This window comes from Hemicordylus capensis, chromosome 3 (genome assembly GCF_027244095.1).
Source record: "Hemicordylus capensis ecotype Gifberg chromosome 3, rHemCap1.1.pri, whole genome shotgun sequence".
NCBI lineage: Eukaryota > Metazoa > Chordata > Lepidosauria > Squamata > Cordylidae > Hemicordylus > Hemicordylus capensis.
Genome location: NC_069659.1, coordinates 136231197 through 136246610, shown reverse-complemented (window position 1 = coordinate 136246610; position 15414 = coordinate 136231197). Strand labels below are relative to the sequence as shown.

At 43.0% G+C, this 15414-nt stretch overlaps 1 long non-coding RNA gene across 3 annotated transcripts in view; it reads right to left on the bottom strand.

Moving 5' to 3' along the window:
* Positions 1 to 14303: 14303 nt before the first annotated feature.
* LOC128350349 (uncharacterized) overlaps positions 14304 to 15414 on the bottom strand; it is a 159879-nt gene continuing 158768 nt past the window's right edge. For all 3 annotated transcript variants that reach the window (XR_008319280.1, XR_008319281.1, XR_008319279.1), the window contains one exon: positions 14304 to 15196. This is a non-coding gene — a long non-coding RNA (uncharacterized LOC128350349). The remainder of the gene's footprint in view (positions 15197 to 15414) is intronic.

The window sequence follows — 15414 nt, the reverse complement described above, 5'->3', positions numbered from 1 at the left end:
AGTGGCAGAAGGCCTGCTCTGACTGCTTCGTCATGGCAGTCACCAAGACAGGGAAAAGTATTGCTGGGGTACCCATCCCTGAGGCTTGCTTGTGTAGACCAACCAGGCTGGGTAGCATTTGCTGTCCAGCCCACATGTGTGTCTCCGTGCATTAGAGAGTGGTCCATGGGGAAAGGGTTATCATCACACATTATTAGTGATTCTGCTTGATCCCCGTATACCTCTGGATGGTTCTTCTCATGAACCATAGAGTGCATGGTTGCACCCAAGCTGGGCTCACCTCCCCCAACTTTATTATACGGGGGGAAAAAAGAAGAAGAAGAAGAAAGAAAAAAAAGAGCAGAGGCATTCAAGAATTCCTGGGTCAGGCTGCCCTTTAAAGCTGACATCAGGTATTGTTGCCCTGCCATATAATATCTTTGCAGTGATGTCCAGTTTATGCTGCCACTACCACAAAATCATGTGCTTGTAAACATACTATTTGATTGATTTATTTTTGAAGATCAGAACACCTGGTGCCTGTCCTTCCATCCTGCTCCCTTTCTGTTCTGGTTGCCAGAGTGGGGAACAAGAGACAGTGGAAAGCAGGTATCCCCCAATGTGACTTTTCCCTTTGACAGACTTAGAAGCTAGGACTAGGACGAGGTGGTGTCCTTGTTGCAGGGCAACGGCTTGAGGAGTGCGGAGAAAGGGAGTGAAGAAATTGTTCGGAGAGGCAGCCAGAAACAGCATCAAATAAAGGTTATGGTGGTGTTTGCATTCGGACGTAACACTGCCACCTTCAAACTTCAAGTTGGAGCAGTGAACTCATTACAAACCAAAGGTTCAAACTGGAGTTTGATGAGGGAAACTGTGGGTCACTTTCCCCATCAAACTGTGGTTTCATGCATTCAGATGTACACTGTTCCAGTTCACATGCCACATATTACCACGGGTCCAATGGACCCGCGGTTCCGTGCCTCTTCCCCCTGCCCTCCCATCTATGTCCAGATGTTAGAGAAAGTGGCTCTCTCCAGGCAGCAAGACTTCAGAGAGCAGGGGAGCTGGCTGTGTGGGCTTCCTTCTTCACAGGACAGCCCACACGGACAATTGGGCTGGAATGAGGAAGGTGATTCCTCCTTCAACTCCAGCTCTGTGGGGCCCAAATGGAGTTTGCAGCAGCGAAACTCCACTCTGATCAAAGATTCAGAATGGAGTTTGGAGAGGGAAACTTCTGGCCACTCCCCCTCCCCCACAAACTCAATTTCCCCCGGTTTGGATGTTCAGTTTTGGAAACTGGAGGTGAAGGGACCTCCAGTTTCCTGTTACGTATGAATTGGGCCACAGATTCCAACCTCTGCCCCATTCAACTCCAGTTTGGCTTTCCACGCAAATGAGGGCCAGAAGCATGTTTATTTCTATTCATGTTTAGATTACTTTCCAGTAGACTTATGAGATCACCCAGCATTCTATGTGTCCGTGTCTCTGTGTCCGTCTCTCTCTCTCTCTCTCTCTCTCTCTCTCTCTCTCTCTCTCTCTCTCTCTCTCTCTGTGTGTGTGTGTGTGTCCCTATCAACTTCCCAATCCCAACACCTGGACCAATATGAACCAAATTGGGTACAGTTGTAGGGACACATAGGGACACCTCAATGGCATAGTTTGTGATGATGTCATCTACCCCAATCCAAGATGGTGGATGCGTAAACTTTTGAGGCGCAAGTGGGCTAATTTGTGAACCACCTAACCGATTTGAACCAAATTTGCTACAGCTGTAGGGGCACATAGGGATGCCCAAATAGTGTGGTGTGTGATGATGTCATCCACTCCAATTCAAGATGGTGACTACATGAACATCTGACGCACAAGCAGGCTAATTTGTGGACTGACTGTCCAATTTAAACCAAATTAGGTGCACTTGCAGTGAGTGAAACACAGGGACACCTCAATAGCATAGTTTGTGATGATGTCATCCACACCGATTCAAGATGGTGGACATGTAAGCATTTGAGGTGCAAGTGTGCTAACTTGTGAACCGCTTAACCAATTTGAACCAAGATTGCTGCAGCTGTAGGGACACCTCAACGGCATAGATTGTGACGATGTCATCCAACCCAATTCAAGCTTGCAGATATGTAAACATTTGAGGTGCAAGTGCACTAATTTGTGGACAGTCTAACCAATTTTAACCAAATTTGCTACAGCTCTATGGACACATAGGACTGCCCCAATGGTGCAGCTGTGATGATGTCATCCACCCTGATCCAAATGGTGGATGTGTGAACTTTTGAGGCACAAGTGCACTAACTTGAGGACTGTCTAACCGATTTGAACCAAATTTGGTATAGCTGTAGTGAGTGACACACAGGAACACCTCAATGGTATATTTGTCATGATGTCATTCACCCTAATCCAAGCTGGCAGATGCATGAACATTTGAGGTGCAAGAGATCTAACTTGTGGGCCTCGATTTGAACCACATTTAGTCCAGTTGTAGAGTCAGTGAAAGGAAAGTAGGCTGACTAGAACAACTTGTTCTAATTCTGACAGGGTGGGCAATCAGGGAAGCACTCAGGGAAGCGGGCATTTTTAGTATAGGCATTTGCTCATTAATGGCCCATGAATGGCCCTACCCTGTGTACTGCCTTTCCTACAAGGTAGGACAATAGGAGGAGAGCTGGTCTTGTGGTAGCAAGCATGACTTGTCCCCATAGCTAAGCAGGGTCTGCCCTGGTTGCATATGAATGGGAGACGTGATGTGTGAGCATTGTAAGATATTCCCCTTAGGGGATGAAGCCACTCTGGGAAGAGCAGAAGGTTTCAAGTTCCCTCCCTGGCTTCTCCAAGATAGGGCTGAGAGAGATTCCTGCCTGCAACCTTGGAGAAGCCGCTGCTAGTCTGTGAAGACAATACTGAGCTAGATAGACCAATGGTCTGACTCAGTATATGGCAGTTTCCTATGTTCCTATGTTCCTGTTAATTGCTCCCTATTACAAGGGGTGTGAGATGGCAGCTTACCCAAGGTTTAACCACCATACATTGAGTGTATGACATGTGAGTTAGGACTTTCTATAAACCTGCTCATTCTCATATTCTTGACACTAATTTCACTCATATTTAAAGAGATGAGTAGTACATTACATTACAAGGATAATTTAGCCTTATGTTGGTTTTTTTAAAGTTATATAGCAGCTGTGGTGAGAGGTATTTTTCAGGATTGGGACCATGATGTGTGGGGAGGGCATAGTCCCAACAAAACCTGCTTCCTGCTCTGGAAAATAAGCTTTCATTTGTACCAGTGAAAGCTTCCATGTTGGAGCTAGTAGCAGGGGAAATGATTTCGCTAGGACCAGGAAAGGATTAAATACCTGTCTCTGAATGCTGAAGTCTGATCTTAACCACACCTGCTCATAGCTATCATATAACTTGAAAAATAAGTATGGAAAAGAACAAGTTTAATACAGCATGTTGTTTGGCCCTAAGAAATCATGCTGCATCACTGACTGAGGCCTACAGCCACCATTTTTCAAATTCCAGTGCAAGTGTCCCCTCCCAACCTAATGAATGGACTGTGGAAGAATTTATCTTTCTTTTCTGTGCCTTTCCCCTTCAATGCATCCCATTAATGTCACCAATCCCTTTCTATCCTCTCTGCTTCCATCACACCTAACTCTACCTTGCAGGTGAATCATCAGTCTGTCTTGTTCAAACCAACTCGCTCTCTCTACCACTTTCTCTGGGCCCTTTCCTGCCTTGGACTCTCTCACACTGCTACCTGCGTCTCCCTCTCCTGCTTCCTTCCCCCAGGTTGCTGTATTCATGGTGAGGTTTAACCACCCAAGTGGAATACAAGGCAGTGCTTTTGCATGGCTTAATCTGGCTCCTGATAGCTATTGAAAGTGTTGGGCATTTTCATATGTGATGCTTACACTGGCTCTTGCTATAATTGGGTTTGTAATACGAATGCAAAACCTACATTGGTCAGAATACTCATTTGCATTACACCTTCACCTTCTTGTACAGATAAACAATTTTAACATAAATAGCATAAGGGAGACTCAAAGGTAAGCTGCATATATGAAAATGCCCAGTATGGGCTCTGTTTGATCAAGGAAGTCATGGACAAGAAGCCACTTCCACAGCAGTTTAGCTGATATGGAAATGAAATCATAGTTTATTCAATACCAGCATAAACATAGATTTTTGGAGTCTCCACAAAAACAGATAATGAGAGAGACTGTTATCACGAGTGAATCTGACGAGAGATGTCATAATAAGTTGCAATCGCAGGACAAGTAAGTAGAACAGTAAAACTAACATTGGATGATCAACTTCCAAGCAATTTGAAGATGTTTGTTCTTTCATGTCACATTAGTGATTCCTGTATACCTTTATGCAATTTTCATACTGTCTATTAGCAACATTTGCATCATAAGATTCACTTTCATATCTTCTCTCTGAAAGACTTCTGTAATGTTTTGGCAGCTTTCATATTTTATTTAGGATTTTAAGTTTCTGTCAAGTGTTGTGTTCTGCTAATATGAAACAAAAGGAACGAACGTTACATTTATGGAAGTTCTTAATAGAGTGATGGAGATAATGAATTAAGGCCTAAAAGTATGTAGCCCTTTTACTTACAGACTAAAGGCTGGTTCAGACAATAACCCCACTCCTGCCCTAATCCGGCCCACATGATTAAGAACAGGGATGTGCCAAGAGCGTGCCTGTCCTGAGGTCTTTCCTGAACATCCTGACATCCTCCCAGTATTTACTTTCATCACATGTGGAGCAGTGGTTCGGATAACACCCCCCCCCCTTCACACGATAAAGGGATGTCCTGGGAAGCCATCAGCTCTTCTGGGAGAGACATTGGGATGTGCATGCTCTCAGGGGCGTAACTATAATAGGGCAGAGGGAGACAGTTGTCTGGGGGCCCACTGCCTTGGGGGCCCCCCCAGAGGCAAGTCACATGACTGACTCCTCCAGCCGCACACCCACCCGGGCTTCCTTCAGATATATTCATCCTCCGAGATTGATTTGAGTGTTAAGACCTGGAGCTACTAGAACAGCAGGGGGGGCCCATTTTAAAATCTTGTCTCTGGGCCCACTCCAACCTTGCTACACCCCTGCACGCTCTCACAACATTCCTGCTTCTTAATTGTGTGGACTGGTTCAGGGTGGTTGGGCCGGGGGGGGGGGGGGATGGTCCAAACTGGTCCTAAGTGAAAATTATTCTTGGGTCTGATTCATATCCGATGTCATTTGTTTTGAATGGATAGGCTGGGAATAAATGGAATGAATTAAATGAATTGGGAGAGAGGTTCTGTTTTTGGAACCCCCGTTTGTGCTTTTTTGTGGGGGGGGAGTTATAGGTCCCTACCTATAGGTCCTTACAGGAGCTCTGAAGTGCAGCCTTCTTTAGGCAGGAGGCATTTTGAATAATTCCCACTCAGCATTGTGGTGGAACATAGCAATGTCATGTGGCTGTATGGGTAGAAAGCCCCCTGCTGTCATGAATAAATGGCTGCCGCTACAGTTCAGCTACTTTTTTTCATGGCAGCTTTCGTGACATATTTTTACTCACACTTCCCTATGACCACACTGCATCCCGGTCCAGAATGGGCATTAAAGATAGCACCCTCTAAGAGGCAGCTGTGAAGTTGAACTCCTGCAGAGAGCTACTGTTACAAGTAGGTTTCAACCCCCCCCCCCAAACTAACAGGACTTTTTCCTAAAGTGTATTAAAACTTTACTATAAGTGCATTTAATATACAACATGACTTATATTTAGGGTTTGTGCAATGGCAATAGCATACCTTTTCTCTGCCTCGTTCAGTGAACCTTCCCACCACAACATGTTTGACTGTGAGTGCGTAATGCATGCAGCCTTTTAAGAAGAAACCAGCTCATTGAGGGTAGGGGGTGGGCAGGAAGGCTACTCAACCGATTGATTCAGAAACTTGTGGACATATAGAAGTTAAACTTCATCTTATGATTAACTAAACTTCCTGCGATGCTGCTTGGTGAACTGACAGAGAAGGTGAACTGAAAAGAAATCAACCACTTGGCTGTTGTGGTTTCCCCGCAAGCAGGCTATTCATCCCAGCATAAGATTCTGGCATGAGTGACTGATGGAATATTTGACTGATGTAATTTATGGCACTTGATATGACAGCCCATTTCAGAGAGCTCGAGGTTTACAGTCTTTGGTACTGGTACTTGCTGCTGAAACAAGAGATTACTCTCCTTGGACAGACTGTAATTTAATAGTACAACTGTGCAGCTAGCCACCTCCTACTGTATTTCACCAACTACTCCAGTCAGATTTTGATAGATAGATCTCAGCACTTAGAAAGCAGTGCACTAATGTATCCTGCTCACAGTCTTGAAAGATACATGAAGGGCAAAAACAAAACAAACATCTCCCAATCAAAGCCCCCAAACAAACTACAACAAAAAGGGAGGGGAGAGATTCTGAAGTGGGGGACTAATAAGAGTTGCTTTCAAAGGTGACAAACAATGTCAGCCTTCTCCACTGGGTGGTATTGACTGGTATCTTTTGTGTAATTTGTTTGATTGGATTTATTCCATTTGTTTTGCTATAGACTCATGGCTAAATGCAAGTTAAATTAGCTCTGATCAATGAATCAGTGGTTTCCGATATTTTGATCAGTGGTTTCCCATATTTTGATATGTAGTGTACCCCTTCCGAGACAATTGCAAGTATTCCCAACGTGGGAAAATAAAAGTCTTGCAGAAATAACATTTATTTATTTATTAACATTATTTATTAACACATAATATTTATTTATTAACATTATTTATTAACATTTATTTACCCAGAAAGTTGGGGGCAATATGCTAAAATCATTGTAAACCGCTTAGAGAGCTTCCAGCTATAGAGCGGTATATAAATGTAAGTGCTATTGCTATTGCTATTTGTTTTACTTACATTTTTTCATGGAAAAGTGAGAGGTTGGCTAATAGGAACTACAAGGTGCTGCCAAGAAAGCTCTCAAGTACCCCCAGAGGTATACAAACCACAGATTGGGGATCACTGATCTGGATTGCCCCTTCATTCTGTCTAGAAAAACTTTCAGATTTTTATATTTTTAGGATGTCGTTAGATATATCATCAAATCTAGTTGGTATTATTTGGGCCCAGTGAGGACATAATGGCCCCAATCTCCTAACCATGGTTACAAGATTGGGGGTACTTTGTACACTCCCTCCAATCTTTCTGCTTCTGACCATGATTACAAACTCTGGTTTGAGGCTAACCATGGCTAGCAATGACAATGGTTTAGGCATAAGGCTGCACTATGGTGAGCTCTGAAAAAAAAGAAGAGATGTGGAAATTGTGCACAAGGGCAGAGAAAGGAAGGAAAAGGAGTACAGTTTCTCCATTCTTTAAGGAAGCTTCAACTCCATGTCCAAGTATTCTAAGGTCCTATGCATGCCATGTCAACATGGAACAGAAACTCTCTCTAGTGGATGATCTACGCCAGGAGCTAGTGCATCCCTGTTGGTTCTGCTGGACCCCTCAGCAGCATTCAGTACTATCAGCCATGGTATCCTTCTAGACTGCCTCTCAAGAATAGGAATTGGATGTACTGCTTTGGAGTTATTTCGGTCCTTTCTTGTGGGGAGGGTCCAGAAGGTGGTGCTGGGAGACTGCTGCTTGGCTCCATGGCCATTGGGGTTCGATTTTGTCCTCCATGCTGTTTAAAATCTACATGAAACTGCTGGGAGAGGTCATCTGGGGATTTGGATTGAGTTGTCAGCAATATGCATATGACACTCTGCTCTATATCTCCTTGTCACCTGATCCTATGGAGGCAGTGGATATCTTGAATCAGGGGTTGGAGGCTGTGATGGGTTGGATGTCTGCTAATAAACTGAAATTGAATTCAGACAAGAAGGAGGTAATGTTGGTCAGTAGAAGAGCCAGTCAGGTTGAGGAGATTCTACTGGTTCTGGATGGGGTTGCACTCTCCTTGAAAGAGCAAGTACGTAGCTTGGGGGTATTGCTGGACCCAGCTCTCCTTTTGGAGGCTCAGGTGGAGGGAGTGGCCAGGGGTGCCTTTGCACAGATTTGGGTAGTGCACCAGCTTCGTCCCTTTCTTGAGAAGGCAGATCTGGCCACAATTACCTATGCCTTAGTCACAGCTGGATTCTCTGCATGGGGCTGCCCTTGAAGAATATTTAGAAACTGCAGCTAGTGCAAAATGCAGCAGCTAGGATTTTATCTAGAGCTGCCTGCTGGGATCACATCACACCCATTTTGAAAGAGCTGCACTGGCTGCCAATTTATTTCTGGGTCCAATTCAAGGTGCTGGTTTTGACCTTTAAAGCCCTTAGTGGTTTGGGCCGTGGGTACATAGGGGACCGCCTGCTCCCAAAAGTTGATGCTCACTTGACGAGGTCATCTAGAGGAGGGGGCTCTGCTCCAGGTACTGACAATGAAGGAGGCTCTGTTATTGTGTATGTGGGACAGGGCCTTTTCAGTTGTTGCCCCCAGACTCTGGAATGCTCTCCCGGTGGCCATCTGCTCCTCAGTCTCCATCACAGTTTTTAGAAAGCATGTGAAATCTTGGCTTTTATATGATTGTTTCTATTGCTGCTGCTTTCTATCTTTTATGGCTATATTGTGGGTTTTTTAAAAAAAGTCTTTTAATTAGATCTGCATTTTTATGTTTTAGCTAATATTTTAATTGTGTAATATTTGTAGTCTCGTTTTAATTTTTGTGTGAACTGCCTTGAGATTGTTTTCATGGAAGATGATATAGAAATGTAACAATAAACAAACAAACAAATAAATGTTTAACCCCCTTTTTTCCTGGAGGATGGGGAACTTAGATTTTGCGGGACTTTTTGATAGTCCAAAAGTGAGGACTGTCCAGCACGGTCTCCTTGCTTTTTGCTGCTTGAGGTAACTGCAGTGAGCTGCCCTGCCCCCCGCCTCCCTTGCAATCCCCACCCCTTCACTTAACCAGCTCACCACCAGCCCTCCCCCCTCACCTTCCACGGTGTGCCACTTCTTAGTGTTGCAGGGCAGGGAGGCAGGTGGGGTGTTATCCATGGTGGAGAGGAGGACACCCACATTTTTTGCCCTGTGTTCTACTTGCTTCCTGAAGCCATCAGATCACATAGCCTCATGAGAAAGTCACCCTTGGGACTGTCCTCCTAATTACATATAAACCAAGGGATTGTCAAAAATAGAAAAATATTTATAACATAGAACAAGTTACTAGTTGCATAACAAACAATGTATAATGATGTCATGTGAAGAATTTGGTCCAGATGCTGATCTGGAATAGGTACAACTGATAGCCAGTGTGAAATATGGGAATGAATGACTGGTGTTTTTTTAAAAGATAGATCTTGCACCCAAAGATAACAGTATCCTATATAGCAGAATTACTGGAATCAGTCTTTATTTATTATGTCAGTTGTCTTGGTGCCAAGTCCATTCCAAGTCTTGTTTCAGAACTCAAATGTATCTCAGAGAGTTCTAAATGAAACAAAATGATCAGACAAATATCTAAATAAAGTTTTTCACATTCTACAAATTTTCTATCAACTTCTGAAGCCCTGTAAGAATCCTAGTCTACTCCATTTCCGTCATAAAGGTAAAGGAAAGGAAAGGTTGTGCCGAGTCAGTGTCAGCTCCTGGCAACCACAGGGCCCTGTGGTTTTCTTGGTAGATTACAGGAGTGGTTTACCATTGCCTTCTCCTGTGCAGTATGAGATGGTGCCTTTCAGCATCTTCCTATATCGCTGCTGCCTAATATGGGAGTTTCCCACATTCTGGGAAACACACCAGCGGGGATTCGAACCAATAGCCTCCTGCTCTCTAGGTAGGTTGCCTCCATCATACTGTAAGGAAATTCCACCCTCTTGGGATCCAACTCCTATAATACAATTGAAGTTCATAAATGTTGCTCATTGGCCTTAACATTCAAATTCAAAGAAGTCTCAAGTCCTATTTCATACCCAGTTGTCTAGCCCAAGGCTACCAAAGCTCTGTGATGGCAGAACATTTCAGCCAATGAGAACAAGAGAGGGAGGACAGGCAGAGTGATGAGAGGTGGCAACTGTGAGAGTGAAAAGGTCAGAGGAACAAGGAAGAAAATGCAGAACCCTCAGGACAGTCTCAAAAAGTTATTGCATGTGTACATTCTACAGGGTGCTACTATGAGATACCATAAACTGTCACGTGCAGCCCATTTGTTTAAAATGGACCAGGATTTTGTAGTTCATTGACTCACAGACTGAGCTAAGGCTGATCAGGGAGCCCCTGGGTTGAACCTTGCCCATGCCATGCTTGTTGTGGCCTTATCAGAGCATATCAGCCCCCGACCACCATCTGCAATATGCAAGAAACACACAGATGTACTTTCTACAGGAATGTGTTGCTTCAAGCAACTGAGCCCCAAATTAAGTCCAAACAGGGTTTGTTTTTATAACCAAAAGATTCATAGCAACTGCCGATCATACCATGGCTCATTCTAGACTCCTCCCCTTACTTCCTGTTTTCTGTGCTGACATTTCCCAGCAAGCAATGCTTCAGCTCTGTTATTCACAGGCACTGCTAGGCTTAAGCACCAAAGGTAGTTGTTAGGACTGTAATGCAATAAGCCCATGGGTTGCGAACATGCTAGTTGGAATGTATTTCAGTCGGACCAAGCAAAGGACCAACACAGCAACACCTCAGGGGAATCATCATATGGATAGTTTCATGCTCCATCTCAGCTCTCCATTTCCTTTGACATGTAAAGGTATTGCTAACTGACTTAGGCAGACGATTGACATGCCACTTTCTGTCCTCTCGCTAAATGGGTAGCTTGAAAATCTGTGCATTGGGTAGCAGAATAGGTGTCCATCACAGAAGAGGCAAAACATATCCAGTCTTTCACCTTCAGAGGCATATTACGAAGCTTCCGATGCTGAAGTAATCATTCCTAGCACTTTCACTCTTAATCCAGGCACACAGCCAGGCTCTGAAGCCCTGCCAGACAAGGATATGTCTGTGGCTGCTCTTTGTGCCGGTGATGATTGTTGGGTAACAGCATCTTGACATTTCTTCTCTTTCTTTTTTACATGGACTTGCTCTTCCTGCTGCTCTTTAACGACTCCCTTCTTTATATTCCATGCAGCACACATATATACATATAGGCAAATCTCTACTGCCGGAAACCAAACTAGTTTCAAGGTAATAGCAGAAGTGGTGCAAACATTAAAAAAAAACAAACCCAAAACATTTATATCTGTATGTATTTGTGGAGTACATAAGGTGGGTGCAAAACTTCTCCATGAGCACAAAATCAAAATTTGGCGCAAAGTATTGGCATTGTCAGTCAACCCAGTGATCTCACTTACACTGAAGTGCTAAGTGTTAACTAAATATGTTAACTTCTATCTAGGGGAAAAACAACAACAATGAAGCTCTTCTCACCGACCATTGAGAAGAGCTTCCTCAAGGTCTGTAGGGAGAGCAGGTTTGCCTGACCCTCCCCGCAGACGATCCCTTACCCTCCACCCAGATGAGTGGCAGTTCTCCTGTGGGCCGCCCATGCCTCACCATGCCTCATCCGGCAGCTCCAGGGGTCGGGCACAGGGAAGTGCCACCATGTTGCGTTCAGCCCCCGTAGCCCCAGTAATGTACCACACAAGTGCTGGGTGTATTGCTGGGCTTCCGCTCCCCCCCCCCCAAGTGGGTTCACCGCAGCTGCAATCAGCCACAGCTGACACACCATCTGTAAAACAAAGTTAACAGAGTGCTCGCTCCGTTAACCTTGTTTATGGGGATGGCTATTTAGGCGGTCTTGCCGCTATGGAGCCACCGGGCTCGCCCTCAAGCCCAGTTGTTCTCACGAGTGAGCAAAACCGGGCTGGGCTGCCTTAGCCTGCTTTTGCTCGCTTGTGAGAATAGCTGCCATGTGTTTCATGGTAGATTTAGGCTTTTCTTTTGTATTGTTGATTTATTTTTATTTTTAAAAATAAGGAATAGGCCTTTTATTATTATTGTAACAAAATATGGTACCTTTGCATTTTATAAACGTCTTGAAATAGTGTATCAATGGACCTTTAATGTTTGCTTATTTGCTTGTTATAGATTCTCCTACTGCAGACGTGTGTGTGTGTGTGTGTGTGTGGTTGTTGTACAGTACTCATTTTGGGAGCTTTTCTGTTATTGGACCCTGACCATCTGAAGCACCTCCTGGAAGCAAACTGAACTTTACTAGGGTTTGTGACTTCACAATCGTCATGGCGAGAGAACAATGATGGCTGGTCATGTTTTAACCATCTCAGATGAAATCTGGTTTTTAGAGTAGTGATCTGCACAAGAAGTACGTGTTCAAGCAGCATACTTGAACTTAAGGTCAATTAACAGCACGCTAAGGAGTAATGTAGATGTTGCTTCCTAAGATCAGAGTTAATGTCACTTTGGAATGATTGAGAGGCATACTCATTCCAAGTCATTCTGACTCTCGGTTTTGGTAATATTTTACAAACACAGTTATTTACAAAGCTGTGCCCCAGTTCACACATTCATCGTGGCCAGTGTTTAAACAGTGTGGCGGAGCACTGGCATAAACCACCCACCTTGCAGAGAATATCTTGTGTGAGCCAGTCTTTTCACATGGATGCCTGATCACTGGAGGCTTTGTTCATAACTTCCTATTATTTTGTCTCCTGCAAAAGATGGGAAAAGATAAAATGAATGAGGTCTGCACAATCAACCAGTCACATGAAGGCCCTGCCTCACATTTGGATGGTGATGTAAATATTTATGCCATTCCTTCACAATAATTTTTAACAGTACCAATTCCCGATGAGTCTGTGAACCAAAACTCTGCCTTATGATGACATATTGATGACATATCTAATGCACTCTAAGACATAATTAAGCTGTCTTATACTGAGTCAGTCTTTGGTCCATCTAGGACAGTATTGCTTAGATGGACAATGACCTCAGTGGTTCCACAATGCTTCAATCAGATCTTGTGATGCCAGTGATTGAACCAGTGATTGTCCTGAACCGTAGGTGCCCTGTCACTGAGCTACATGCTCAGGTATAATAATTGAAACCATAAAAGCATTTAATTAAGCAACAGTTAAGAAAAAAGAACAGTATCCTGCTCCCTGTCCCCCTCAAATCTAGGTCAGTTGGAGAGAGATGTGATTTCTATCAATTTCAGCTGGATAACTCCTGATGTATACCAGTTCAACTGGCAGCTGAACTGAGTCCCAGTTTCTGGCATTGTTACGTCTAATATGCTCTAATTACAAAAAGTTTATTTTCTGTTCCAACCTCTGAAAGAATACCTCTTCAGTACTTATTATATATACAGTAGCTGCTTCGTTAGTAGACACTACTCTAGGTTAAAAGTGCTCAGCTGTATGATTTGTCTGTTTCATTTTTTGTCTTTGTTGTCGAAAATTCTTCATTCCTTTTCCCTTTGAAATGCAGAGCAGCACACTTTCACTCGCCCACCATTTTTTGAAAGCAAAATGTAAATCACTGGAATGTATTTTCTTTGCTAACAAACCCTTCCTCTGGGGAATTTTTTATCACCTTTAGATATTACTATAGATTTGGGTATTTTTCACCCTTCCTTTAAAAGATAAAAATTAAATCGGACTATTCAGAAATTTCCCAGAGGAAAATCACTGTCATGTATAAAGCACTGATGGAAATTTCTATAAATCTTATAATTTTTCTCCAGCTGTTAGAAGGGAAAAAAATAGTACTACTGATCTTCATGGCACTGACCAATAATGGAACAGGGCAGGATGAATGCTCTCCTATTTGAAGGTAAATCTAAGTGGTGTTCACAACCTTCTTTCCCAAGAAATATATTCTTCTATGTCTTATTCTCAAGCATCAGAAATAAACTGTGTCTTTTCCATCTCAAGTTTTTGCAATTGCATAGTAAAGATTATGAAGTCCTCATTTTTGTGTGTGCGGAGCTTTGATCAGCAGATTTGATATATGGATTGAGATCAATTTTTTCTTATGGCAAATCTATATGTTATTCTATTTCTTCATTTGGTACTGTTTGCTGAGTGGCTGTTACTTGGGAGCAAAGGTCACAGTCTTGCTGTTGGAGCAGCCGAGTAATATTTTACTCCTCATAAGGGTAGTGAGAGATATTAAATCACACTTGACGTACCTGAAGCAGAGCAACTTCATCCATATTTTATCTGCTGTAAATTTAATACCACAGCACTTTTTAGGATGATGTATTTATTAACTGGCTGGGGATGAGCACTACAGAAATTCAGTTTGTTCAGGAAAATAAAATGAAGACACTGACAAGTTTATGAAGTAAGCACAATAGCTATTTATTACTTTTTAAACACATAGAGGGCCTAACTGTTTTTAGCAGGATTTGCCCAATAAGTAAATAAAACTCCCCAAATAATCGCTCTTTCCTTTCCTTTTGAATTTTAATCAAGTTTTCATCTTTATTTTTAAAACAACAGCCTAGCTTCCATCAGCATAAACTCTGTTATTTATGGAAATAAATATATCTACAGGGTACAGATAAAATGCACAGTAGGACTGTGGGAAGTGAAACAAATCATTTGTGGTCCCTATTGAATATTAAATTTTTTAAAATTCACATTTTTTGTCCAAATTTTATTTTATGTTTTAAATTTTCCCATCCATCAAAAAACCCTGAACCACAAAGAACATGAATTTCCTAAAACAAATGCTGCTTTACCTTTACTGAATTTTCTGGTGTAGCACTTTACTCAACCGTTTCTCTTGAAGGTATGCATTATGTTATTCTGCAGTCCTGTCTGTCTTGTTCTTATTAGACCTTTGTGAGAAATGGGACACAGCCTTGGCAGGCCTGGCCATATTTACCAGCAAGTGGCAGGCAACTGAACCAAGTAGATAGGCACTCAGTGTCAAAACACAGAGCATTTGCAGGACCAAGGACAGCCCCCAAGTAGCAGATAACTTGCTCCTACAAGGTGTGAAGCTTAGCTAAACTAGATGTCCTAGCAGCAGATCTAGCTTTTTAAACAAAGCTCTACTTGAATCTTGTAGGAAATGGGAAGAGAAACTTAAAAGAGCAAAAAAGGCATAAGGGTGGTGTGTGTGTGTGTTGCTGAACCTTCCCAATGTTTGTTGCTTCCCTTTCCATAGCCTTTTCTCCAGGACAGTATTCTTACAGCAAACGTCACCTCCAGTATTGGACATCTGAGAGAAAAAAACAACAATGGGAAATAGAGGATTTATTACTGCTCACCTATGTGTCCCCTTTGCTTTTAAAATCAGATCCCCTCACCCCTGCTTTATAAGTTGTTGGGGCAGACCTGTATTTAAGGAGTTCTCATTCAATGTCAAAGACAGAAACTGCTCTCTACCTTTTTGTTTGGGGTGGAAGCACACATCACTGCTAAGCCCAATCACTGCTA